The 25,387-nt window shown below is 45.1% G+C and overlaps 1 protein-coding gene, 2 long non-coding RNA genes, 33 other non-coding genes and 1 pseudogene across 36 annotated transcripts in view; 35 read left to right on the forward strand and 2 right to left on the reverse strand.

Moving 5' to 3' along the window:
* Window positions 1-25,387, reverse strand: part of LOC148682295 (uncharacterized) — a 560,329-nt gene that overhangs the window by 405,213 nt on the left and 129,729 nt on the right. The gene's annotated exons all lie outside the window — the stretch shown is intronic.
* Window positions 1-25,387, reverse strand: part of znf1117 (zinc finger protein 1117) — a gene marked incomplete in the record, with an annotated part of 481,533 nt that overhangs the window by 272,044 nt on the left and 184,102 nt on the right.
* LOC148682303 (uncharacterized) lies at window positions 1,579-3,431 on the forward strand. The gene is made up of 2 exons (XR_015942951.1): window positions 1,579-1,817; window positions 2,433-3,431. It is a non-coding gene; the product is annotated as an uncharacterized LOC148682303 (long non-coding RNA).
* Window positions 5,135-5,237, forward strand: LOC137495083 (U6 spliceosomal RNA). Its single transcript, XR_015485188.1, has one exon. It is a non-coding gene; the product is annotated as a U6 spliceosomal RNA (small nuclear RNA).
* On the forward strand, window positions 5,661-5,734 carry LOC137495108 (U6 spliceosomal RNA; annotated as a pseudogene).
* On the forward strand, window positions 8,623-8,729 carry LOC137494531 (U6 spliceosomal RNA). Its single transcript, XR_015487760.1, has one exon. It is a non-coding gene; the product is annotated as a U6 spliceosomal RNA (small nuclear RNA).
* LOC137494542 (U6 spliceosomal RNA) lies at window positions 9,150-9,256 on the forward strand. Its single transcript, XR_015484874.1, has one exon. It is a non-coding gene; the product is annotated as a U6 spliceosomal RNA (small nuclear RNA).
* On the forward strand, window positions 9,679-9,785 carry LOC137494782 (U6 spliceosomal RNA). The gene has a single exon (XR_015484918.1). It is a non-coding gene; the product is annotated as a U6 spliceosomal RNA (small nuclear RNA).
* LOC137494679 (U6 spliceosomal RNA) lies at window positions 10,206-10,312 on the forward strand. The gene has a single exon (XR_015484713.1). It is a non-coding gene; the product is annotated as a U6 spliceosomal RNA (small nuclear RNA).
* On the forward strand, window positions 10,736-10,842 carry LOC137494582 (U6 spliceosomal RNA). Its single transcript, XR_015489279.1, has one exon. It is a non-coding gene; the product is annotated as a U6 spliceosomal RNA (small nuclear RNA).
* On the forward strand, window positions 11,261-11,367 carry LOC137494908 (U6 spliceosomal RNA). The gene has a single exon (XR_015484919.1). It is a non-coding gene; the product is annotated as a U6 spliceosomal RNA (small nuclear RNA).
* LOC137494581 (U6 spliceosomal RNA) lies at window positions 11,790-11,896 on the forward strand. Its single transcript, XR_015489291.1, has one exon. It is a non-coding gene; the product is annotated as a U6 spliceosomal RNA (small nuclear RNA).
* On the forward strand, window positions 12,315-12,421 carry LOC137494579 (U6 spliceosomal RNA). The gene has a single exon (XR_015484714.1). It is a non-coding gene; the product is annotated as a U6 spliceosomal RNA (small nuclear RNA).
* LOC137494844 (U6 spliceosomal RNA) lies at window positions 12,844-12,950 on the forward strand. Its single transcript, XR_015489303.1, has one exon. It is a non-coding gene; the product is annotated as a U6 spliceosomal RNA (small nuclear RNA).
* Window positions 13,374-13,480, forward strand: LOC137494678 (U6 spliceosomal RNA). The gene has a single exon (XR_015484715.1). It is a non-coding gene; the product is annotated as a U6 spliceosomal RNA (small nuclear RNA).
* On the forward strand, window positions 13,901-14,007 carry LOC137494677 (U6 spliceosomal RNA). The gene has a single exon (XR_015484716.1). It is a non-coding gene; the product is annotated as a U6 spliceosomal RNA (small nuclear RNA).
* Window positions 14,431-14,537, forward strand: LOC137494578 (U6 spliceosomal RNA). Its single transcript, XR_015484717.1, has one exon. It is a non-coding gene; the product is annotated as a U6 spliceosomal RNA (small nuclear RNA).
* Window positions 14,960-15,066, forward strand: LOC137494877 (U6 spliceosomal RNA). Its single transcript, XR_015489316.1, has one exon. It is a non-coding gene; the product is annotated as a U6 spliceosomal RNA (small nuclear RNA).
* Window positions 15,485-15,591, forward strand: LOC137494676 (U6 spliceosomal RNA). The gene has a single exon (XR_015484718.1). It is a non-coding gene; the product is annotated as a U6 spliceosomal RNA (small nuclear RNA).
* On the forward strand, window positions 16,014-16,120 carry LOC137494577 (U6 spliceosomal RNA). The gene has a single exon (XR_015489330.1). It is a non-coding gene; the product is annotated as a U6 spliceosomal RNA (small nuclear RNA).
* Window positions 16,544-16,650, forward strand: LOC137494576 (U6 spliceosomal RNA). Its single transcript, XR_015489343.1, has one exon. It is a non-coding gene; the product is annotated as a U6 spliceosomal RNA (small nuclear RNA).
* Window positions 17,069-17,175, forward strand: LOC137494674 (U6 spliceosomal RNA). The gene has a single exon (XR_015484838.1). It is a non-coding gene; the product is annotated as a U6 spliceosomal RNA (small nuclear RNA).
* On the forward strand, window positions 17,598-17,704 carry LOC137494575 (U6 spliceosomal RNA). The gene has a single exon (XR_015489356.1). It is a non-coding gene; the product is annotated as a U6 spliceosomal RNA (small nuclear RNA).
* LOC137494843 (U6 spliceosomal RNA) lies at window positions 18,123-18,229 on the forward strand. The gene has a single exon (XR_015484928.1). It is a non-coding gene; the product is annotated as a U6 spliceosomal RNA (small nuclear RNA).
* Window positions 18,653-18,759, forward strand: LOC137494574 (U6 spliceosomal RNA). The gene has a single exon (XR_015484719.1). It is a non-coding gene; the product is annotated as a U6 spliceosomal RNA (small nuclear RNA).
* On the forward strand, window positions 19,182-19,288 carry LOC137494673 (U6 spliceosomal RNA). The gene has a single exon (XR_015489368.1). It is a non-coding gene; the product is annotated as a U6 spliceosomal RNA (small nuclear RNA).
* LOC137494672 (U6 spliceosomal RNA) lies at window positions 19,707-19,813 on the forward strand. The gene has a single exon (XR_015484929.1). It is a non-coding gene; the product is annotated as a U6 spliceosomal RNA (small nuclear RNA).
* On the forward strand, window positions 20,237-20,343 carry LOC137494573 (U6 spliceosomal RNA). Its single transcript, XR_015484720.1, has one exon. It is a non-coding gene; the product is annotated as a U6 spliceosomal RNA (small nuclear RNA).
* LOC137494671 (U6 spliceosomal RNA) lies at window positions 20,766-20,872 on the forward strand. The gene has a single exon (XR_015489379.1). It is a non-coding gene; the product is annotated as a U6 spliceosomal RNA (small nuclear RNA).
* LOC137494572 (U6 spliceosomal RNA) lies at window positions 21,291-21,397 on the forward strand. The gene has a single exon (XR_015485134.1). It is a non-coding gene; the product is annotated as a U6 spliceosomal RNA (small nuclear RNA).
* Window positions 21,817-21,923, forward strand: LOC137494571 (U6 spliceosomal RNA). The gene has a single exon (XR_015484721.1). It is a non-coding gene; the product is annotated as a U6 spliceosomal RNA (small nuclear RNA).
* LOC137494670 (U6 spliceosomal RNA) lies at window positions 22,347-22,453 on the forward strand. The gene has a single exon (XR_015484723.1). It is a non-coding gene; the product is annotated as a U6 spliceosomal RNA (small nuclear RNA).
* Window positions 22,876-22,982, forward strand: LOC137494570 (U6 spliceosomal RNA). The gene has a single exon (XR_015489390.1). It is a non-coding gene; the product is annotated as a U6 spliceosomal RNA (small nuclear RNA).
* Window positions 23,401-23,507, forward strand: LOC137494568 (U6 spliceosomal RNA). Its single transcript, XR_015484724.1, has one exon. It is a non-coding gene; the product is annotated as a U6 spliceosomal RNA (small nuclear RNA).
* On the forward strand, window positions 23,930-24,036 carry LOC137495050 (U6 spliceosomal RNA). Its single transcript, XR_015489403.1, has one exon. It is a non-coding gene; the product is annotated as a U6 spliceosomal RNA (small nuclear RNA).
* Window positions 24,460-24,566, forward strand: LOC137494668 (U6 spliceosomal RNA). The gene has a single exon (XR_015489415.1). It is a non-coding gene; the product is annotated as a U6 spliceosomal RNA (small nuclear RNA).
* Window positions 24,985-25,091, forward strand: LOC137494667 (U6 spliceosomal RNA). Its single transcript, XR_015484839.1, has one exon. It is a non-coding gene; the product is annotated as a U6 spliceosomal RNA (small nuclear RNA).

The following is a 25,387-nucleotide window of genomic DNA, read 5'->3' on the forward strand; positions in this document are numbered from 1 at the left end:
AATGGCAGCCGCCGTTTTCTATCGGCCGTGCTCCAGGGCGGTGATGCCCAGCAACCGAGCATGGGGAATGGGCCAGCAACCCCTGTCCCCTGACGGCGCTGTACTTGCAGCAGACGTGCCTGTGCCTGCAAACCACTCGCTAGTAACTGTGGCAACGCATGAAGAGTTTGAGCTTCCTCCAGATGCTTGCTTTGTGTTTTGTCATCAGTTGGGGCTGCCAACACATGGATTCCACTGGACGCACTCGATCTGGGGATAACAGACCCTCTATGGGGGGAGGGGAGGGGATCCTCCTGTTCTTTCTTTCTTTTCCTCCATCTGTTTTCTTTCTCCACAGATGTCGTTTTTCTCTGCTTAGTTTCTGATTTGGTCTATTTGGACATGTAGACCTCCTGCTTTGCTGCGGTTCGGACCGCCTTTGCCTAGAGCTCCGTGCTTTGCACTCTTGCCTTGTATATTTTGTGTCCTGTTATCTTACGTCAGCCTATCAGCACAGTGCTCAAACGACATAGCTTGAAGAACACGACGGGATCTACAAACGTTCCGCAAAAGAACTTCACTGACGAAAGCGGAAGCGCTAACGAAACAACCTCTCGCTGCAAGTACCTTACATTCCTGGGACGGGAAACCACCGACGGCTGGCTGCGAAATTGCCTCTGGTTCAGATTGGTTTAGAACCGTCCCTCTGCCTAAAACGCCACAGACGTCTGCAAAAGATTGCAGTTCTTGAAACAAAGTTACCTCTGATCCGAGCAGAAGCGTTCGCTTACTTAATGGCAGATAAAATGATGACCTTTCACACGGTCTGCATTCGTTCCATCAGTAACAGCGGCAGGCCGGCAAATAAAGTCCTGACATTCCACAGGGAACACTCGCTTGGTGGACAAAAGCCACCGGGGGCTCTCTTTGCGTGTTCCTTCACCTGGTCAAACCGCTTTGAGGGGGGACCTTTTGAGTAGTTTTCGGCGTCAGAACAGACTCTTCCAGCGACGGGTGGGCAGGCCTTCCACAGGCGCGCGCAGCTCTACTGGAGCAAAAGAGGCTTGGCAAAGGACGAGGAAGAGAGGGAAGCGCCGCTCCAGCCGGGCCCGACGCTACCGCCTGAACTCTGTCTTGAACCACTGTGCTCAGGGGAGAGCGCGAACGCAGCAGGGAACCCAGGGAACGTGCAATGGTAACTGAAGACTGTAGACTCTCGTCCAACGAGAAGCCGCGATTGTCTACAGTTTGCTTAGACCCTGGGCTAATCGGAGGGATGCATTGTCTAAAGTTTAAAATCAGGGCCAATCAGCGCTGAGGATTTTCCAAAGTTTCTCTTGCTCTGAATGCTCAATTTATCGGGTCAGAAAGTTCATCTGCTGTCGAGATTAATTCGTATGTTAAAGTGATTTTGTGGGGAAAGTTATTTTTATACTGTTATATTGATGCACAGTATGTTTTGTTCACGACATGTTTGAAATATCTCACTTTTTGAGCAGTATTCGTGAGGCTGCGCCTTCAGAAAGTACACCTGTCGTAGAGATTTCGTGTGGTAAGTTATTTTTATACTGTTATATTGATGCACAGTATGTTCTGGTTACATCACGTTCAAAGTTTTTCACTCTTTGTGCAGCATTTTGTCTTTGTTCGTGAGGCTGCGCTGTCAGCAAGTACACCTGTCATAGTGATTTAGAGCGGTAGGTTATTTTTATCCTGTTCTGATAAACAGTATGTTTTGCTCACATCACATTTAAAATATTTCACTGTGTGTGCAGTATTTTGTCTGTGTGCCTGACGCTGCGCTGTCAGACGTTCATCCATTACAGAGATTTTGTGCGGTAAGTTATTTTTATTGTTACATTAATGCTAAGGTCACATCATGTTTGAAATATCTCATTCTTTGTGCAGTGTTTGGTCTGTGCTGGTGACGCTGTGTCGTCAGAAAGTTCACCTGTCCTAGAGATTTCGTGTTGTAGGTTATTTTTATACTGTGATATTACTTATATGTATATATGGCTGCACAAAACCTGAAAAAGTTTAGCTTATGTATTATTTTCAACGCTCGTGTCGGTTTGATAGCTCCATTCACATAGTAAACAGTTGTTTCATTAAAATATAGCAACCATCATGCTAATAAATAAATATCCCTTCATATACAGCAATATATGTGACCATGACAATTATTATCATTATTTGTTACTATGAGAAGTAAAGAACATTTTAATATCTTAGCTGGGACAAAACATATGATCCAAAATTTGAGCAAATGAGCAAAATTTGAGCATATGAGCAAAATTTACTCAGCAGCAGAGTAAAGTTAATGAGCCGATGATGAGTTTAATTAAGTGATGATTGAGGACTGATGATGAACACCTGCTGTTAATATGCAGAAACAGAAGAGAAGCAGCAGCAGCTACGCTCATTGCTTACCTGATTGACTTTATTTCTGTCAGATGTTCAAAAAATCCATATGAGACTGTGGCGAGGGGGCGTGGCCGAGAGCCGTGGGAACGGAGTAAGGCCACCGCGTAAGTGGATACACCTGCGGTGCGCACCTGCCTCGGATCCCACGGAAGGAGCTCTGGACCATAAAAGGAGGAACTATGGCAGAGGAAGCCGAGAGAGGACCGGGCCCGGACATATTTTACTTTTGCTTTCAGTTTGACGGCAGTCTTCGTGAGGAGCTGCCGTCCGTCCGTTTTGGTTTAGACACGGAGACTGCCGTCCCTGTTATTAATAAATATTTTAAAACTGCGTTGGTTCTCCGCCTCCTTCTTTCTGGCGGCCAAAGGGCCATGAACTTTATTACAGTGGTGCCGAAGCCCGGGAGAAGGAGGGACGCGTTGTCCAGATGCCCTTGCCGCTGAGAGAGGGGCGAGTGTTTGGGAGTTAACCAGAGTGGGGGAGAAACCTGTTCGTCTGCCCAGAGTGCCGGGGCGGCCTGAGGCTGGCGAGGAAAGGATCTGCCTGCTGCCGTCTCCCAGCATGGGGAGGAGCAGGAGACGCAGGGCTCACCACCGAAGGGAAAGTGCTGAAGGGAGCCATCCCACAGAACCCGGGGGAGTTGCCGCGATCCACCATGATGCCAGAGCCTGCATCCATCCACGGAAGCGGAGCAGGAGACCAGAGATGCCGCCAGCCAGCCAGGAGAACCGCCGCCGGACGCCAGAAGACAGACGGGTGGATAGATTCCTCCACAGGGCTCCCAGCACGTCATCGCATCTCTCAGCTGGTGGAGGACCGAGTGGCAGCGTGTCTGGAGAACCGAACCCCAATTTTTTTTTTTTCATTTTCCTCTCTCCCCTTTCCTGGTGTACTCTGTCTTTCCTTTTTTTTCATCTCCTGTTCTCTCGGCCCATCTCATATAGGTCTCGCAGGGGCTGTGGCGCCAACCCCCCCATTGTCTCCGTGAGGAGCTGCCGTCCCTGTTATTAATAAATATTTTTAAACTACGTCGGTTCTCCGCCTCCTTCTTCCAGGCGGCCAAAGGGTCGTGAACTTTATTACAGAGACTTATAGTGAAGTCCAGTGTTGTAATGAGAAACTAAATCATTTGGTGATGAAAGGTTAGTAATTTCAGGAAGAGAGTTAATACTAGCAAAAAAAGGATTTTAAATTAATATGTTTTATGTTACGGAAGGAAATAGTACGGAGAGATTTGGTGGAAGAAAGAGAGAGTGCAAAATTAAATCAGAGGAGAAAATTATCCGTTATAGGGAGTTCCTCAGCAGAGAGGTCAATGGGTGAAACACCAGAGCAGCAGATGAGGTTGAGGGTGTGTCCTTTAGAGTGTGTGGGAACATTGACATGCTGTTGAAGTCCAAAGCTCTCAAGACAGGATATAAAATCTCTTGTAAGGGAGTTATTAAAATTATCCACATGAATATTAAAATCTCCTAAAACCATAATATTAGGTGAGAGGGTGGTAATATGTGTTAAAAAGCAGCAAAGTCATTTAGAAATTCATTATTTAGTTTGGGTGGACGATAAATTATGGCAACATTTGTAGGTGTGGATCCAGAAAGTTTTGAAATCATAGATTCGAATGAAAGAATAATGTGAAAATGTTTTTAAAGGAAAATGAGAAAGATTTTCAAGAATGTGTTCTCAAAAATTTCTACATTTGTTTCAGAAACAAAGTGCATAAAAGACCAGTTTCAGAACAATTTTGGAAAAAAATATTTGTGGAAATAGACGAAGAGGGAATCTGGAAGAATTTAAAATGGAAATATTTAGACGCAAAAATTGAAACGTTGGATTATTTCATCAGACATAATGTTATTTTCACTGAAACAAAACTGGCACAAATTGGAAGCAGTGAGAATGCATTATGCAAAATATGTGGACTGGAAAATGAAGGTATTATGCATTTGTTTTTAAAATGTGTTGAATTTAATACATTTATGGCAAAGTTAAAAGAAAGTATTAAACAAATGATGAAAAGTAAAACTGATTGAGGAGGAGACAGAATGGTATAAAATATTTTTATTTGGTTTTAATTAGGGATGCACCGATATGGATTTTTTGGCCGATACCGATAACTGATAATTCTTCAGACTTGGAGGCCGATAGCCGATATGTATAGGCCGATAATAATAAATATTTTAAATTGTTATATTTTTATACAGCAAACTTCATAAAAGATTGAACTGCTCTTATGAACTGAATAGTCTATACTTGAAGCAAAAAAGATATGATTTCGAAATTGCAAGGTGTCAACATCGGATCGATAACGATAATCTTAAAAATAGCATTTATCGGACAATAACGATATGGGCGCCGATATATCGTGCATCCCTAGTTTTAATGGAAGTAAAACAAGAATTGCCAATTTGTTTCTATCAGTTGCAAGGACTGTAATTTGAGAAAGGAGAAACATTGTTAAAAATAAACATGCTAAAATGGAGTTATGGACAATGTATAAAAGAAACTGGAAAACTATATTAAAACTGTGGAACAATATTTTAGAATGGAAGAAAAAGAGACTGAATTTTACAAAACGTTTATGTTGAATACTCCTTATATTACGTACTCACTAGATGGTTTGAAAATAGATTTGCCAGAATGATTATGCTTGTTGTTTTCCTGTTTTGAAACCAACATAATGTCATAAGGAATGTTTGTAAATGATATTTTTATATGCTTCTGAACTGATGTTTTGAAAAAAAAAAAAACATATACTTGGATCGATACAGAGAATATTAGCATGGCCCCTGCGAAAGGATGACACGCAAATCCGTGAAGCGCTCCATATTGCTGTTTTAGTGCGTGGATAAAAGTACAGAAATGAAAAAAGACAAAAGGCTTTTCACGATTCCAAATGGTGCATGAGGATGGGTTTAGCAAATCGTGGGAGGTGCTGCTGGGTCAACTGGAAAGTCTACATGCATGGTGAAAACGAATGTGGGATGCTTTGATCGTTTGTATTGTTGTGCAACCAATGCACTTCCAAAGCCCTTGCTTTACTGGGACTTTGCCATAGGCCATCCTGACACTCTAATTTCCCCCTGTCCATAAACTTGGTGACCTACTGCATCAATCAGTGTGCCTAGCACTGACAGGGCCAAAGCTCTGTAGTGCACGGCATACAAGTGGGAACATGGCTCTCCAGGTCCCACCACCTTGGAGGAACATTGCTGGGACTCGAGGCGTACATATGCCCTGAGCCTGACCACTGGTCTGTGCTCGCTACGGTGGCACATATACTAAAATTGGATCGATACAGAGAAGATTAGCATGGCCCCTGCGAAAAGGAACCTGATGGATCTTCTCTGTCCCCACCCTGTAGCCCCCAGCAGTCCTCTCGACGTCACATGGCCTTAGACTGCAGGGTAGTGACCCCTGAACCCCATTGGGGTCACCTGTGGCTTTGAAGGGTGCTCATGCTTGTTGAAATTAAACAAATTACCCAATATGGTAAAAAATCAAAAGGCGGGAACTGGCATAATTAGCCATGTGCTTTCTGGGGTATGACAGGTGCATATTAATTAGCCATGTGCTGTAGACTGCTCTTATCGTATATCATTTATTACATAATTTGAAAAAGAAAATCCATTTTAAATGAATTGAGTAACATATAATAATAAGTATTATATTTTAATAAATGTATTACATTATATTCAAATATAATTGTATGTTTATTTGCAACATAAATGAATATAGCTTATTCGAATTGCATGTCAGTTAGATAAAATGTTTTTATAATCAGGACTTATATTTTACATCTTTTAAGTAATAAAATATTTTAATAGTTCAATAATAAAACATACTGAAATATTGACTTTTAAATGTTTTAGAATTATCAATTACATTGACCCTAATGTTCAGGTAACTTATTTATTAATATTGAATAGCACATAATAAAATATTTAAAGAACTAATTAAACTGAATATTGTACCTAAAAATATTAGGCTATAGGATATAAGAAATATTATATTAAAATACAATAAAATTTAAATTTCAGGCATTGATATTTAAATAAGTTTGTCAATTTTTTAAAGTTTTATAACTTATTTAAAAATACAATTAAATATATTTTAAAATATTTCATTTACATCAATGTTTACAGTTATATTTACATATACACATAATTTTAGGTGTTACTGCATTTACATTGAACATTTACTTAAGTTTAATTTACAATATAATTTTATACCATTTTTATTTTAACTGTTAGCTAAACTACAGTTTATAACTTGCTTATGAATAATAAACAGAACCCTAATATTACAATCCTTTAAATTACACAATGATAACATTAAAAGCAACCACATGAATATGTATGCAGTGTATTTTTGGAAGTTTAATTTTATCCTTCAACTCTTGTTTGCAATAAATGAATAGAAAAAAATTATGAAAAGTGTAATATAAATATTGTGTAAAGTTATTCGAGTCACAACAGATAACCCACTCTTGGGACACTGTAGCTACTGAACAAATATCTTTAAAAAAAAAAAGCTGAAATGTACACAGAGATTAGAAATAAAATGTTTATTTACACAAAATATATAACCATTTATACTTTTAACATATTAGGGCAGTACAATATAGCGTAAAATGATTTTATTATCACGACAGTTTATGCAATATTTAAAAAAAAAAAATCACAAACATATGATAAATTATTATTTTTTAAACTACCTTGCCAGTAGTTGGTCGGCTATTTGTTAGAGCAGCTCAAAGCTTAACCCAGAGCTGTAAATAAACACTAATAGCAGAAGTTAACAAGAAAAAAGAAAATGACAACAGCCAATCAGAGTCAGAATATCTTGCTTATTTGTTTAAAAAAAAAATGATGTTTGCACCTTTACAGTGTTTTTAGACTTAGACTTAATTTTTAGAATTAGTTATTTGCATCTGAACAATATCTTTTAACTGTTTAATATTATTAAGTAAATGATTTAATAACACAGATAAAAAATGCATTTTTGTAGGGAAATGTTATCGTAGAAATAATAGCATTTTCTATGCTATCATAAATGTTATTTTAAAAATAATAGCATTTTCTATGCTATCATAAATGTTATTTTAGAAATAATAGCATTTTCTATGCTATCATAAAGCCCTACAACTTGTACATGTATATTTCTATTTGTTTTATACAAAATAAACATTTATCTTGCTTAGTTGTTTTAAAGACTAAATGTTTGCACCTTGACAGTGTTATTAGACTTATAATTTTTAGAATTAGAGTTAATTGCATCTGAACAATATCTTAACCACTTAATATTATTAAGTAAATGATTTAATAACACAGAAAAAAAATGCATTTTTCTAGGGAAATGTTATTTTAGAAATAATCGCGTTTTTCTATGCTATCATAAAGCCCTAAAACATATACATGTATATATCTATTTTTTTGTCAAACAAAATAAACATTTACAACAAAGCTTGTCGTCTTTATAGTCTGTTTGTCTCCTTTTTTAACTTCCTCTATCCACTGCACCACTTTATAAATTGCGCTTCCTGGAGGTCCCGCCCAGCGGCCAATCGGAGCGCACGTTCAGTGGAACTTTCTCAAAGAGCCAACGGCACGCTACATGACATGACCAAATTCGGAAGCACGCTTTGTGGAACTTTGCGTCGACCAATCCCGAGCCAGACGTCGGGCCAATCAGGAAGAAGGGAAAGTGGAACTGTGGAACGGGAAGGGAACCGAAGATTCTCCCGCAAGAGGCGCAAGGATGACACGCAAATACGTGAAGCGCTCCATATTGCTGTTTTAGTGCGTGGGTAAAAGTACAGAAATGAAAAAAAGACAAAAGGCTTTTCACGATTCCAAATGGTGCATGAGGATGGGTTTAGCAAATCGTGGGAGGTGTTGCTGGGTCAACTGGAAAGTCTACATGCATGGTGAAAACGAATGTGGGATGCTTTGATCGTTTGTTTTGTTGTGCAACCAATGCACTTCCAAAGCCTTTGCTTTAGTGGGACTTTGCCATAGGCTATCCTGACACTCTAATTTCCCCCCGTCCATAAACTTGGTGACCTACTGCATCAATCAGTGTGCCTAGCACTGACAGGGCCAAAGCTCTGTAGTGCACGGCATACAAGTGGGAACATGGCTCTCCGGTTCCCACCACCCTGGAGGAACATTGCTGGGACTCGAGGCGTACATATGCCCTGAGCCTGACTGCTGATCTGTGCTCGCTACGGTGGCACATATACTAAAATTGGATCGATACAGAGAAGATTAGCATGGCCCCTGCGAAAGGATGACACGCAAATCCGTGAAGTGCTCCATATTGCTGTTTTAGTGCGTGGGTAAAAGTACAGAAATGCAAAAAGACAAAAGGCTTTTCACGATTCCAAATGGTGCATGAGGATGGGTTTAGCAAATCGTGGGAGGTGCTGCTGGGTCAACTGGAAAGTCTACATGCATGGTGAAAACGAATGTGGGATGCTCTGATCGTTTGTTTTGTTGTGCTAATGCACTTCCAAAGCCCTTGCTTTAGTGGGACTTTGCCATAGGCTATCCTGACACTCTAATTTCCCCCTGTCCATAAACTTGGTGACCTACTGCATCAATCAGTGTGCCTAGCACTGACAGGGCCAAAGCTCTGTAGTGCACGGTATATAAGTGGGAACATGGCTCTTCGGCTCCCACCACCTTGAAGGAACATTGCTGGGACTCGAGGCGTACATATGCCCTGAGCCTGACCACTGATCTGTGCTCGCTACGGTGGCACATATACTAAAATTGGATCGATACAGAGAAGATTAGCATGGCCCCTGCAAAAGGATGACACGCAAATCCGTGAAGCGCTCCATATTGCTGTTTTAATGCGTGGGTAAAAGTACAGAAATGAAAAAGACAAAAGGCTTTTCACGATTCCAAATGGAGCATGAGGATGGTTTTAGCAAATCGTGGGAGGTGCTGCTGGGTCAACTGGAAAGTCTACATGCATGGTGAAAACGAATGTGGGATGCTTTGATCGTTTGCTTTGTTGTGCAACCAATGCACTTCCAAAGCCCTTGCTTTACTGGGACTTTGCCATAGGCTATCCTGACACTCTAATTTCCCCCTGTCCATAAACTTGGTGACCTACTGCATCAATCAGTGTGCCTAGCACTGACAAGACCAAAGCTCTGTAGTGCACGGCATACAAGTGGGAACATGGCTCTCCAGGTCCCACCACCTTGGAGGAACATTGCTGGGACTCGAGGCGTAGATATGCCCTGAGCCTGACTGCTGATTTGTGCTTCCTACGGTGGCACATATACTAAAATTGGATCGATACAGAGAAGATTAGCATGGCCCCTGCGAAAGGATGACACGCAAATCCGTGAAGCGCTCCATATTGCTTTTTTAGTGCGTGGGTAAAAGTACAGAAATGCAAAAAGACAAAAGGCTTTTCACGATTCCAAATGGTGCATGAGGATGGGTTTAGCAAATCGTGGGAGGTGCTGCTGGGTCAACTGGAAAGTCTACATGCATGGTGAAAATGAATGTGGGATGCTTCGATCGTTTGTTTTGTTGTGCTAATGCACTTCCAAAGCCCTTGCTTTAGTGGGACTTTGCCATAGGCTATCCTGACACTCTAATTTCCCCCTGTCCATAAACTTGGTGACCTACTGCATCAATCAGTGTGCGTAGCACTGACAGGGCCAAAGCTCTGTAGTGCACGGCATACAAGTGGGAACATGGCTCTTCGGGTCCCACCACCTTGAAGGAACATTGCTGGGACTCGAGGCGTACATATGCCCTGAGCCTGACCACTAGTCTGTGCTCGCTACGGTGGCACATATACTAAAATTGGATCGATACAGAGAAGATTAGCATGGCCCCTGCGAAAGGATGACACGCAAATCCGTGAAGCGCTCCATATTGCTGTTTTAGTGCGTGGGTAAAAGTACAGAAATGAAAAAAGACAAAAGGCTTTTCACGATTCCAAATGGTGCATGAGGATGGGTTTAGCAAATCGTGGGAGGTGCTGCTGGGTCAACTGGAAAGTCTACATGCATGGTGAAAACGAATGTGGGATGCTTTGATCGTTTGCTTTGTTGTGCAACCAATGCACTTCCAAAGCCCTTGCTTTACTGGGACTTTGCCATAGGCTATCCTGACACTCTAATTTCCCCCTGTCCATAAACTTGGTGACCTACTGCATCAATCAGTGTGCCTAGCACTGACAGGGCCAAAGCTCTGTAGTGCACGGCATACAAGTGGGAACATGGCTCTCCAGGTCCCACCACCTTGGAGGAACATTGCTGGGACTCGAGGCGTACATATGCCCTGAGCCTGACTGCTGATCTGTGCTCGCTACGGTGGCACATATACTAAAATTGGATCGATACAGAGAAGATTAGCATGGCCCCTGCGAAAGGATGACACGCAAATCCGTGAAGCGCTCCATATTGCTTTTTTAGTGTGTGGGTAAAAGTATAGAAATGAAAAAAGACAAAAGGCTTTTCACGATTCCAAATGGTGCTTGAGGATGGGTTTAGCAAATCGTGGGAGGTGCTGCTGGGTCAACTGGAAAGTCTACATGCATGGTGAAAACGAATGTGGGATGCTTTGATCATTTGTTTTGTTGTGCTAATGCACTTCCAAAGCCCTTGCTTTAGTGGGATTGCCATAGGCTATCGTGACACTCTAATTTCCCCCCGTCCATAAACTTGGTGACCTACTGCATCAATCAGTGTGCCTAACACTGACAGGGCCAAAGCTCTGTAGTGCACGGTATATAAGTGGGAACATGGCTCTTCGGGTCCCACCACCTTGAAGGAACATTGCTGGGACTCGAGGCGTACATATGCCCTGAGCCTGACCACTGGTCTGTGCTCGCTACGGTGGCACATATACTAAAATTGGATCGATACAGAGAAGATTAGCATGGCCCCTGCGAAAGGATGACATGCAAATCCGTGAAGCGCTCCATATTGCTGTTTTAGTGCGTGGGTAAAAGTACAGAAATGAAAAAGACAAAAGGCTTTTCACGATTCCAAATGGTGCATGAGGATGGATTTAGCAAATCGTGGGAGGTGCTGCTGGGTCAACTGGAAAGTCTACATGCATGGTGAAAACGAATGTGGGATGCTTTGATCGTTTGCTTTGTTGTGCAACCAATGCACTTCCAAAGCCCTTGCTTTACTGGGACTTTGCCATAGGCTATCCTAACACTCTAATTTCCCCCTGTCCATAAACTTGGTGACCTACTGCATCAATCAGTGTGCCTAGCACTGACAGGGCCAAAGCTCTGTAGTGCACGGCATACAAGTGGGAACATGGCTCTCCAGGTCCCCCCACCTTGGAGGAACATTGCTGGGACTCGAGGCGTACATATGCCCTGAGCCTGACTGCTGATCTGTGCTCGCTACGGTGGCACATATACTAAAATTGGATCGATACAGAGAAGATTAGCATGGCCCCTGCGAAAGGATGACACGCAAATCCGTGAAGCGCTCCATATTGCTTTTTTAGTGCGTGGGTAAAAGTATAGAAATGAAAAAAGACAAAAGGCTTTTCACGTTTCCAAATGGTGCATGAGGATGGGTTTAGCAAATCGTGGGAGGTGCTGCTGGGTCAACTGGAAAGTCTACATGCATGGTGAAAACGAATGTGGGATGCTTTGATCATTTGTTTTGTTGTGCTAATGCACTTCCAAAGCCCTTGCTTTAGTGGGATTGCCATAGGCTATCGTGACACTCTAATTTCCCCCCGTCCATAAACTTGGTGACCTACTGCATCAATCAGTGTGCCTAACACTGACAGGGCCAAAGCTCTGTAGTGCACGGTATATAAGTGGGAACATGGCTCTTCGGGTCCCACCACCTTGAAGGAACATTGCTGGGACTCGAGGCGTACATATGCCCTGAGCCTGACCACTGGTCTGTGCTCGCTACGGTGGCACATATACTAAAATTGGATCGATACAGAGAAGATTAGCATGGCCCCTGCGAAAGGATGACACGCAAATCCGTGAAGCGCTCCATATTGCTGTTTTAGTGCGTGGGTAAAAGTACAGAAATGAAAAAGACAAAAGGCTTTTCACGATTCCAAATGGTGCATGAGGATGGATTTAGCAAATCGTGGGAGGTGCTGCTGGGTCAACTGGAAAGTCTACATGCATGGGGAAAACGAATGTGGGATGCTTTGATCGTTTGCTTTGTTGTGCAACCAATGCACTTCCAAAGCCCTTGCTTTACTGGGACTTTGCCATAGGCTATCCTGACACTCTAATTTCCCCCTGTCCATAAACTTGGTGACCTACTGCATCAATCAGTGTGCCTAGCACTGACAGGGCCAAAGCTCTGTAGTGCACGGCATACAAGTGGGAACATGGCTCTCCAGGTCCCCCCACCTTGGAGGAACATTGCTGGGACTCGAGGCGTACATATGCCGTGAGCCTGACTGCTGATCTGTGCTCGCTACGGTGGCACATATACTAAAATTGGATCGATACAGAGAAGATTAGCATGGCCCCTGCGAAAGGATGACACGCAAATCCGTGAAGCGCTCCATATTGCTTTTTTAGTGCGTGGGTAAAAGTATAGAAATGAAAAAAGACAAAAGGCTTTTCACGTTTCCAAATGGTGCATGAGGATGGGTTTAGCAAATCGTGGGAGGTGCTGCTGGGTCAACTGGAAAGTCTACATGCATGGTGAAAACGAATGTGGGATGCTTTGATCGTTTGCTTTGTTGTGCAACCAATGCACTTCCAAAGCCCTTGCTTTACTGGGACTTTGCCATAGGCTATCCTGACACTCTAATTTCCCCCTGTCCATAAACTTGGTGACCTACTGCATCAATCAGTGTGCCTAGCACTGACAGGGCCAAAGCTCTGTAGTGCACGGCATACAAGTGGGAACATGGCTCTCCAGGTCCCACCACCTTGGAGGAACATTGCTGGGACTCGAGGCGTACATATGCCCTGAGCCTGTCCACTCGTCCGTGCTCGCTACGGTGGCACATATACTAAAATTGGATCGATACAGAGAAGATTAGCATGGCCCCTGCGAAAGGATGACACGCAAATCCGTGAAGCGCTCCATATTGCTTTTTTAGTGCGTGGGTAAAAGTACAGAAATGCAAAAAGACAAAAGGCTTTTCACGATTCCAAATGGTGCATGAGGATGGGTTTAGCAAATCGTGGGAGGTGCTGCTGGGTCAACTGGAAAGTCTACATGCATGGTGAAAACGAATGTGGGATGCTTCGATCGTTTGTTTTGTTGTGCTAATGCACTTCCAAAGCCCTTGCTTTAGTGGGACTTTGCCATAGGCTATCCTGACACTCTAATTTCCCCCTGTCCATAAACTTGGTGACCTACTGCATCAATCAGTGTGCGTAGCACTGACAGGGCCAAAGCTCTGTAGTGCACGGCATACAAGTGGGAACATGGCTCTTCGGGTCCCACCACCTTGAAGGAACATTGCTGGGACTCGAGGCGTACATATGCCCTGAGCCTGACCACTAGTCTGTGCTCGCTACGGTGGCACATATACTAAAATTGGATCGATACAGAGAAGATTAGCATGGCCCCTGCGAAAGGATGACACGCAAATCCGTGAAGCGCTCCATATTGCTGTTTTAGTGCGTGGGTAAAAGTACAGAAATGAAAAAAGACAAAAGGCTTTTCACGATTCCAAATGGTGCATGAGGATGGGTTTAGCAAATCGTGGGAGGTGCTGCTGGGTCAACTGGAAAGTCTACATGCATGGTGAAAACGAATGTGGGATGCTTTGATCGTTTGTATTGTTGTGCAACCAATGCACTTCCAAAGCCCTTGCTTTACTGGGACTTTGCCATAGGCCATCCTGACACTCTAATTTCCCCCTGTCCATAAACTTGGTGACCTACTGCATCAATCAGTGTGCCTAGCACTGACAGGGCCAAAGCTCTGTAGTGCACGGCATACAAGTGGGAACATGGCTCTCCAGGTCCCACCACCTTGGAGGAACATTGCTGGGACTCGAGGCGTACATATGCCCTGAGCCTGACCACTGGTCTGTGCTCGCTACGGTGGCACATATACTAAAATTGGATCGATACAGAGAAGATTAGCATGGCCCCTGCGAAAGGATGACACGCAAATCCGTGAAGCGCTCCATATTGCTGTTTTAATGCGTGGGTAAAAGTACAGAAATGAAAAAGACAAAAGGCTTTTCACGATTCCAAATGGTGCATGAGGATGGGTTTAGCAAATCGTGGGAGGTGCTGCTGGGTCAACTGGAAAGTCTACATGCATGGTGAAAACGAATGTGGGATGCTTTGATCGTTTGCTTTGTTGTGCAACCAATGCACTTCCAAAGCCCTTGCTTTACTGGGACTTTGCCATAGGCTATCCTGACACTCTAATTTCCCCCTGTCCATAAACTTGGTGACCTACTGCATCAATCAGTGTGCCTAGCACTGACAGGGCCAAAGCTCTGTAGTGCACGGCATACAAGTGGGAACATGGCTCTCCAGGTCCCCCCACCTTGGAGGAACATTGCTGGGACTCGAGGCGTACATATGCCCTGAGCCTGACTGCTGATCTGTGCTCGCTACGGTGGCACATATACTAAAATTGGATCGATACAGAGAAGATTAGCATGGCCCCTGCGAAAGGATGACACGCAAATCCGTGAAGCGCTCCATATTGCTTTTTTAGTGCGTGGGTAAAAGTATAGATATGAAAAAAGACAAAAGGCTTTTCACGTTTCCAAATGGTGCATGAGGATGGGTTTAGCAAATCGTGGGAGGTGCTGCTGGGTCAACTGGAAAGTCTACATGCATGGTGAAAACGAATGTGGGATGCTTTGATCATTTGTTTTGTTGTGCTAATGCACTTCCAAAGCCCTTGCTTTAGTGGGATTGCCATAGGCTATCGTGACACTCTAATTTCCCCCCGTCCATAAACTTGGTGACCTACTGCATCAATCAGTGTGCCTAACACTGACAGGGCCAAAGCTCTGTAGTGCACGGTATATAAGTGGGAACATGGCTCTTCGGGTCCCACCACCTTGAAGGAACATTGCTGGGACTCGAGGCGTACATATGCCCTGAGCCTGACCACTGGTCTGTGCTCGCTACGGTGGCACATATACTAAAATTGGATCGATACAGAGAAGATTAGCATGGCCCCTGCGAAAGGATGACACGCAAATCCGTGAAGCGCTCCATATTGCTGTTTTAGTGCGTGGGTAAAAGTACAGAAATGAAAAAGACAAAAGGCTTTTCACGATTCCAAATGGTGCATGAGGATGGATTTAGCAAATCGTGGGAGGTGCTGCTGGGTCAACTGGAAAGTCTACATGCATGGTGAAAACGAATGTGGGATGCTTTGATCGTTTGCTTTGTTGTGCAACCAATGCACTTCCAAAGCCCTTGCTTTACTGGGACTTTGCCATAGGCTATCCTGACACTCTAATTTCCTCCTGTCCATAAACTTGGTGACCTACTGCATCAATCAGTGTGCCTAGCACTGACAGGGCCAAAGCTCTGTAGTGCACGGCATACAAGTGGGAACATGGCTCTCCAGGTCCCCCCACCTTGGAGGAACATTGCTGGGACTCGAGGCGTACATATGCCGTGAGCCTGACCGCTGATCTGTGCTCGCTACGGTGGCACATATACTAAAATTGGATCGATACAGAGAAGATTAGCATGGCCCCTGCGAAAGGATGACACGCAAATCCGTGAAGCGCTCCATATTGCTTTTTTAGTGCGTGGGTAAAAGTATAGAAATGAAAAAAGACAAAAGGCTTTTCACGTTTCCAAATGGTGCATGAGGATGGGTTTAGCAAATCGTGGGAGGTGCTGCTGGGTCAACTGGAAAGTCTACATGCATGGTGAAAACGAATGTGGGATGCTTTGATCGTTTGCTTTGTTGTGCAACCAATGCACTTCCAAAGCCCTTGCTTTACTGGGACTTTGCCATAGGCTATCCTGACACTCTAATTTCCCCCTGTCCATAAACTTGGTGACCTACTGCATCAATCAGTGTGCCTAGCACTGACAGGGCCAAAGCTCTGTAGTGCACGGCATACAAGTGGGAACATGGCTCTCCAGGTCCCACCACCTTGGAGGAACATTGCTGGGACTCGAGGCGTACATATGCCCTGAGCCTGACTGCTGATCTGTGCTCGCTACGGTGGCACATATACTAAAATTGGATCGATACAGAGAAGATTAGCATGGCCCCTGCGAAAGGATGACACGCAAATCCGTGAAGCGCTCCATATTGCTTTTTTAGTGTGTGGGTAAAAGTATAGAAATGAAAAAAGACAAAAGGCTTTTCACGATTCCAAATGGTGCATGAGGATGGGTTTAGCAAATCGTGGGAGGTGCTGCTGGGTCAACTGGAAAGTCTACATGCATGGTGAAAACGAATGTGGGATGCTTTGATCATTTGTTTTGTTGTGCTAATGCACTTCCAAAGCCCTTGCTTTAGTGGGATTGCCATAGGCTATCGTGACACTCTAATTTCCCCCCGTCCATAAACTTGGTGACCTACTGCATCAATCAGTGTGCCTAACACTGACAGGGCCAAAGCTCTGTAGTGCACGGCATACAAGTGGGAACATGGCTCTTCGGGTCCCACCACCTTGAAGGAACATTGCTGGGACTCGAGGCGTACATATGCCCTGAGCCTGACCACTGGTCTGTGCTTGCTACGGTGGCACATATACTAAAATTGGATCGATACAGAGAAGATTAGCATGGCCCCTGCGAAAGGATGACACGCAAATCCGTGAAGCGCTCCATATTGCTGTTTTAGTGCGTGGGTAAAAGTACAGAAATGAAAAAGACAAAAGGCTTTTCACGATTCCAAATGGTGCATGAGGATGGATTTAGCAAATCGTGGGAGGTGCTGCTGGGTCAACTGGAAAGTCTACATGCATGGTGAAAACGAATGTGGGATGCTTTGATCGTTTGCTTTGTTGTGCAACCAATGCACTTCCAAAGCCCTTGCTTTACTGGGACTTTGCCATAGGCTATCCTGACACTCTAATTTCCCCCTGTCCATAAACTTGGTGACCTACTGCATCAATCAGTGTGCCTAGCACTGACAGGGCCAAAGCTCTGTAGTGCACGGCATACAAGTGGGAACATGGCTCTCCAGGTCCCCCCACCTTGGAGGAACATTGCTGGGACTCGAGGCGTACATATGCCCTGAGCCTGACTGCTGATCTGTGCTCGCTACGGTGGCACATATACTAAAATTGGATCGATACAGAGAAGATTAGCATGGCCCCTGCGAAAGGATGACACGCAAATCCGTGAAGCGCTCCATATTGCTTTTTTAGTGCGTGGGTAAAAGTATAGAAATGAAAAAAGACAAAAGGCTTTTCACGTTTCCAAATGGTGCATGAGGATGGGTTTAGCAAATCGTGGGAGGTGCTGCTGGGTCAACTGGAAAGTCTACATGCATGGTGAAAACGAATGTGGGATGCTTTGATCATTTGTTTTGTTGTGCTAATGCACTTCCAAAGCCCTTGCTTTAGTGGGATTGCCATAGGCTATCGTGACACTCTAATTTCCCCCCGTCCATAAACTTGGTGACCTACTGCATCAATCAGTGTGCCTAGCACTGACAGGGCCAAAGCTCTGTAGTTCACGGTATATAAGTGGGAACATGGCTCTTCGGGTCCCACCACCTTGAAGGAACATTGCTGGGACTCGAGGCGTACATATGCCCTGAGCCTGACCACTGGTCTGTGCTCGCTACGGTGGCACATATACTAAAATTGGATCGATACAGAGAAGATTAGCATGGCCCCTGCGAAAGGATGACACTCAAATCCGTGAAGCGCTCCATATTGCTGTTTTAGTGCGTGGGTAAAAGTACAGAAATGAAAAAAGACAAAAGGCTTTTCACGTTTCCAAATGGTGCATGAGGATGGGTTTAGCAAATCGTGGGAGGTGCTGCTGGGTCAACTGGAAAGTCTACATGCATGGTGAAAACGAATGTGGGATGCTTTGATCGTTTGTATTGTTGTGCAACCAATGCACTTCCAAAGCCCTTGCTTTACTGGGACTTTGCCATAGGCCATCCTGACACTCTAATTTCCCCCTGTCCATAAACTTGGTGACCTACTGCATCAATCAGTGTGCCTAGCACTGACAGGGCCAAAGCTCTGTAGTGCACGGCATACAAGTGGGAACATGGCTCTCCAGGTCCCACCACCTTGGAGGAACATTGCTGGGACTCGAGGCGTACATATGCCCTGAGCCTGACCACTGGTCTGTGCTCGCTACGGTGGCACATATACTAAAATTGGATCGATACAGAGAAGATTAGCATGGCCCCTGCGAAAGGATGACACGCAAATCCGTGAAGCGCTCCATATTGCTGTTTTAATGCGTGGGTAAAAGTACAGAAATGAAAAAGACAAAAGGCTTTTCACGATTCCAAATGGTGCATGAGGATGGGTTTAGCAAATCGTGGGAGGTGCTGCTGGGTCAACTGGAAAGTCTACATGCATGGTGAAAACGAATGTGGGATGCTTTGATCGTTTGCTTTGTTGTGCAACCAATGCACTTCCAAAGCCCTTGCTTTACTGGGACTTTGCCATAGGCTATCCTGACACTCTAATTTCCCCCTGTCCATAAACTTGGTGACCTACTGCATCAATCAGTGTGCCTAGCACTGACAGGGCCAAAGCTCTGTAGTGCACGGCATACAAGTGGGAACATGGCTCTCCAGGTCCCACCACCTTGGAGGAACATTGCTGGGACTCGAGGCGTACATATGCCCTGAGCCTGACTGCTGATCTGTGCTCGCTACGGTGGCACATATACTAAAATTGGATCGATACAGAGAAGATTAGCATGGCCCCTGCGAAAGGATGACACGCAAATCCGTGAAGCGCTCCATATTGCTTTTTTAGTGTGTGGGTAAAAGTATAGAAATGAAAAAAGACAAAAGGCTTTTCACGTTTCCAAATGGTGCATGAGGATGGGTTTAGCAAATCGTGGGAGGTGCTGCTGGGTCAACTGGAAAGTCTACATGCATGGTGAAAACGAATGTGGGATGCTTTGATCATTTGTTTTGTTGTGCTAATGCACTTCCAAAGCCCTTGCTTTAGTGGGATTGCCATAGGCTATCGTGACACTCTAATTTCCCCCCGTCCATAAACTTGGTGACCTACTGCATCAATCAGTGTGCCTAGCACTGACAGGGCCAAAGCTCTGTAGTTCACGGTATATAAGTGGGAACATGGCTCTTCGGGTCCCACCACCTTGAAGGAACATTGCTGGGACTCGAGGCGTACATATGCCCTGAGCCTGACCACTGGTCTGTGCTCGCTACGGTGGCACATATACTAAAATTGGATCGATACAGAGAAGATTAGCATGGCCCCTGCGAAAGGATGACACTCAAATCCGTGAAGCGCTCCATATTGCTGTTTTAGTGCGTGGGTAAAAGTACAGAAATGAAAAAAGACAAAAGGCTTTTCACGTTTCCAAATGGTGCATGAGGATGGGTTTAGCAAATCGTGGGAGGTGCTGCTGGGTCAACTGGAAAGTCTACATGCATGGTGAAAACGAATGTGGGATGCTTTGATCGTTTGTATTGTTGTGCAACCAATGCACTTCCAAAGCCCTTGCTTTACTGGGACTTTGCCATAGGCCATCCTGACACTCTAATTTCCCCCTGTCCATAAACTTGGTGACCTACTGCATCAATCAGTGTGCCTAGCACTGACAGGGCCAAAGCTCTGTAGTGCACGGCATACAAGTGGGAACATGGCTCTCCAGGTCCCACCACCTTGGAGGAACATTGCTGGGACTCGAGGCGTACATATGCCCTGAGCCTGACCACTGGTCTGTGCTCGCTACGGTGGCACATATACTAAAATTGGATCGATACAGAGAAGATTAGCATGGCCCCTGCGAAAGGATGACACGCAAATCCGTGAAGCGCTCCATATTGCTGTTTTAATGCGTGGGTAAAAGTACAGAAATGAAAAAGACAAAAGGCTTTTCACGATTCCAAATGGTGCATGAGGATGGGTTTAGCAAATCGTGGGAGGTGCTGCTGGGTCAACTGGAAAGTCTACATGCATGGTGAAAACGAATGTGGGATGCTTTGATCGTTTGCTTTGTTGTGCAACCAATGCACTTCCAAAGCCCTTGCTTTACTGGGACTTTGCCATAGGCTATCCTGACACTCTAATTTCCCCCTGTCCATAAACTTGGTGACCTACTGCATCAATCAGTGTGCCTAGCACTGACAGGGCCAAAGCTCTGTAGTGCACGGCATACAAGTGGGAACATGGCTCTCCAGGTCCCACCACCTTGGAGGAACATTGCTGGGACTCGAGGCGTACATATGCCCTGAGCCTGACTGCTGATCTGTGCTCGCTACGGTGGCACATATACTAAAATTGGATCGATACAGAGAAGATTAGCATGGCCCCTGCGAAAGGATGACACGCAAATCCGTGAAGCGCTCCATATTGCTTTTTTAGTGTGTGGGTAAAAGTATAGAAATGAAAAAAGACAAAAGGCTTTTCACGATTCCAAATGGTGCATGAGGATGGATTTAGCAAATCGTGGGAGGTGCTGCTGGGTCAACTGGAAAGTCTACATGCATGGTGAAAACGAATGTGGGATGCTTTGATCATTTGTTTTGTTGTGCTAATGCACTTCCAAAGCCCTTGCTTTAGTGGGATTGCCATAGGCTATCGTGACACTCTAATTTCCCCCCGTCCATAAACTTGGTGACCTACTGCATCAATCAGTGTGCCTAACACTGACAGGGCCAAAGCTCTGTAGTGCACGGCATACAAGTGGGAACATGGCTCTTCGGGTCCCACCACCTTGAAGGAACATTGCTGGGACTCGAGGCGTACATATGCCCTGAGCCTGACCACTGGTCTGTGCTTGCTACGGTGGCACATGTACTAAAATTGGATCGATACAGGGAAGATTAGCATGGCCCCTGCGAAAGGATGACATGCAAATCCGTGAAGCGCTCCATATTGCTGTTTTAGTGCGTGGGTAAAAGTACAGAAATGAAAAAGACAAAAGGCTTTTCACGATTCCAAATGGTGCATGAGGATGGGTTTAGCAAATCGTGGGAGGTGCTGCTGGGTCAACTGGAAAGTCTACATGCATGGTGAAAACGAATGTGGGATGCTTCGATCGTTTGTTTTGTTGTGCTAATGCACTTCCAAAGCCCTTGCTTTAGTGGGACTTTGCCATAGGCTATCCTGACACTCTAATTTCCCCCTGTCCATAAACTTGGTGACCTACTGCATCAATCAGTGTGCGTAGCACTGACAGGGCCAAAGCTCTGTAGTGCACGGCATACAAGTGGGAACATGGCTCTTCGGGTCCCACCACCTTGAAGGAACATTGCTGGGACTCGAGGCGTACATATGCCCTGAGCCTGACCACTAGTCTGTGCTCGCTACGGTGGCACATATACTAAAATTGGATCGATACAGAGAAGATTAGCATGGCCCCTGCGAAAGGATGACACGCAAATCCGTGAAGCGCTCCATATTGCTGTTTTAGTGCGTGGGTAAAAGTACAGAAATGAAAAAAGACAAAAGGCTTTTCACGATTCCAAATGGTGCATGAGGATGGGTTTAGCAAATCGTGGGAGGTGCTGCTGGGTCAACTGGAAAGTCTACATGCATGGTGAAAACGAATGTGGGATGCTTTGATCGTTTGTATTGTTGTGCAACCAATGCACTTCCAAAGCCCTTGCTTTACTGGGACTTTGCCATAGGCCATCCTGACACTCTAATTTCCCCCTGTCCATAAACTTGGTGACCTACTGCATCAATCAGTGTGCCTAGCACTGACAGGGCCAAAGCTCTGTAGTGCACGGCATACAAGTGGGAACATGGCTCTCCAGGTCCCACCACCTTGGAGGAACATTGCTGGGACTCGAGGCGTACATATGCCCTGAGCCTGACCACTGGTCTGTGCTCGCTACGGTGGCACATATACTAAAATTGGATCGATACAGAGAAGATTAGCATGGCCCCTGCGAAAGGATGACACGCAAATCCGTGAAGCGCTCCATATTGCTGTTTTAATGCGTGGGTAAAAGTACAGAAATGAAAAAGACAAAAGGCTTTTCACGATTCCAAATGGTGCATGAGGATGGGTTTAGCAAATCGTGGGAGGTGCTGCTGGGTCAACTGGAAAGTCTACATGCATGGTGAAAACGAATGTGGGATGCTTTGATCGTTTGCTTTGTTGTGCAACCAATGCACTTCCAAAGCCCTTGCTTTACTGGGACTTTGCCATAGGCTATCCTGACACTCTAATTTCCCCCTGTCCATAAACTTGGTGACCTACTGCATCAATCAGTGTGCCTAGCACTGACAGGGCCAAAGCTCTGTAGTGCACGGCATACAAGTGGGAACATGGCTCTCCAGGTCCCCCCACCTTGGAGGAACATTGCTGGGACTCGAGGCGTACATATGCCCTGAGCCTGACTGCTGATCTGTGCTCGCTACGGTGGCACATATACTAAAATTGGATCGATACAGAGAAGATTAGCATGGCCCCTGCGAAAGGATGACACGCAAATCCGTGAAGCGCTCCATATTGCTTTTTTAGTGCGTGGGTAAAAGTATAGATATGAAAAAAGACAAAAGGCTTTTCACGTTTCCAAATGGTGCATGAGGATGGGTTTAGCAAATCGTGGGAGGTGCTGCTGGGTCAACTGGAAAGTCTACATGCATGGTGAAAACGAATGTGGGATGCTTTGATCATTTGTTTTGTTGTGCTAATGCACTTCCAAAGCCCTTGCTTTAGTGGGATTGCCATAGGCTATCGTGACACTCTAATTTCCCCCCGTCCATAAACTTGGTGACCTACTGCATCAATCAGTGTGCCTAACACTGACAGGGCCAAAGCTCTGTAGTGCACGGTATATAAGTGGGAACATGGCTCTTCGGGTCCCACCACCTTGAAGGAACATTGCTGGGACTCGAGGCGTACATATGCCCTGAGCCTGACCACTGGTCTGTGCTCGCTACGGTGGCACATATACTAAAATTGGATCGATACAGAGAAGATTAGCATGGCCCCTGCGAAAGGATGACACGCAAATCCGTGAAGCGCTCCATATTGCTGTTTTAGTGCGTGGGTAAAAGTACAGAAATGAAAAAGACAAAAGGCTTTTCACGATTCCAAATGGTGCATGAGGATGGATTTAGCAAATCGTGGGAGGTGCTGCTGGGTCAACTGGAAAGTCTACATGCATGGTGAAAACGAATGTGGGATGCTTTGATCGTTTGCTTTGTTGTGCAACCAATGCACTTCCAAAGCCCTTGCTTTACTGGGACTTTGCCATAGGCTATCCTGACACTCTAATTTCCTCCTGTCCATAAACTTGGTGACCTACTGCATCAATCAGTGTGCCTAGCACTGACAGGGCCAAAGCTCTGTAGTGCACGGCATACAAGTGGGAACATGGCTCTCCAGGTCCCCCCACCTTGGAGGAACATTGCTGGGACTCGAGGCGTACATATGCCGTGAGCCTGACCGCTGATCTGTGCTCGCTACGGTGGCACATATACTAAAATTGGATCGATACAGAGAAGATTAGCATGGCCCCTGCGAAAGGATGACACGCAAATCCGTGAAGCGCTCCATATTGCTTTTTTAGTGCGTGGGTAAAAGTATAGAAATGAAAAAAGACAAAAGGCTTTTCACGTTTCCAAATGGTGCATGAGGATGGGTTTAGCAAATCGTGGGAGGTGCTGCTGGGTCAACTGGAAAGTCTACATGCATGGTGAAAACGAATGTGGGATGCTTTGATCGTTTGCTTTGTTGTGCAACCAATGCACTTCCAAAGCCCTTGCTTTACTGGGACTTTGCCATAGGCTATCCTGACACTCTAATTTCCCCCTGTCCATAAACTTGGTGACCTACTGCATCAATCAGTGTGCCTAGCACTGACAGGGCCAAAGCTCTGTAGTGCACGGCATACAAGTGGGAACATGGCTCTCCAGGTCCCACCACCTTGGAGGAACATTGCTGGGACTCGAGGCGTACATATGCCCTGAGCCTGACTGCTGATCTGTGCTCGCTACGGTGGCACATATACTAAAATTGGATCGATACAGAGAAGATTAGCATGGCCCCTGCGAAAGGATGACACGCAAATCCGTGAAGCGCTCCATATTGCTTTTTTAGTGTGTGGGTAAAAGTATAGAAATGAAAAAAGACAAAACGCTTTTCACGATTCCAAATGGTGCATGAGGATGGGTTTAGCAAATCGTGGGAGGTGCTGCTGGGTCAACTGGAAAGTCTACATGCATGGTGAAAACGAATGTGGGATGCTTTGATCATTTGTTTTGTTGTGCTAATGCACTTCCAAAGCCCTTGCTTTAGTGGGATTGCCATAGGCTATCGTGACACTCTAATTTCCCCCCGTCCATAAACTTGGTGACCTACTGCATCAATCAGTGTGCCTAACACTGACAGGGCCAAAGCTCTGTAGTGCACGGCATACAAGTGGGAACATGGCTCTTCGGGTCCCACCACCTTGAAGGAACATTGCTGGGACTCGAGGCGTACATATGCCCTGAGCCTGACCACTGGTCTGTGCTTGCTACGGTGGCACATATACTAAAATTGGATCGATACAGAGAAGATTAGCATGGCCCCTGCGAAAGGATGACACGCAAATCCGTGAAGCGCTCCATATTGCTGTTTTAGTGCGTGGGTAAAAGTACAGAAATGAAAAAGACAAAAGGCTTTTCACGATTCCAAATGGTGCATGAGGATGGATTTAGCAAATCGTGGGAGGTGCTGCTGGGTCAACTGGAAAGTCTACATGCATGGTGAAAACGAATGTGGGATGCTTTGATCGTTTGCTTTGTTGTGCAACCAATGCACTTCCAAAGCCCTTGCTTTACTGGGACTTTGCCATAGGCTATCCTGACACTCTAATTTCCCCCTGTCCATAAACTTGGTGACCTACTGCATCAATCAGTGTGCCTAGCAC

Source organism: Danio rerio, chromosome 4, assembly GCF_052040795.2.
Source record: "Danio rerio strain M-AB ecotype USA chromosome 4, GRCz13ab, whole genome shotgun sequence".
In the NCBI taxonomy this organism is placed as follows: domain Eukaryota; kingdom Metazoa; phylum Chordata; class Actinopteri; order Cypriniformes; family Danionidae; genus Danio; species Danio rerio.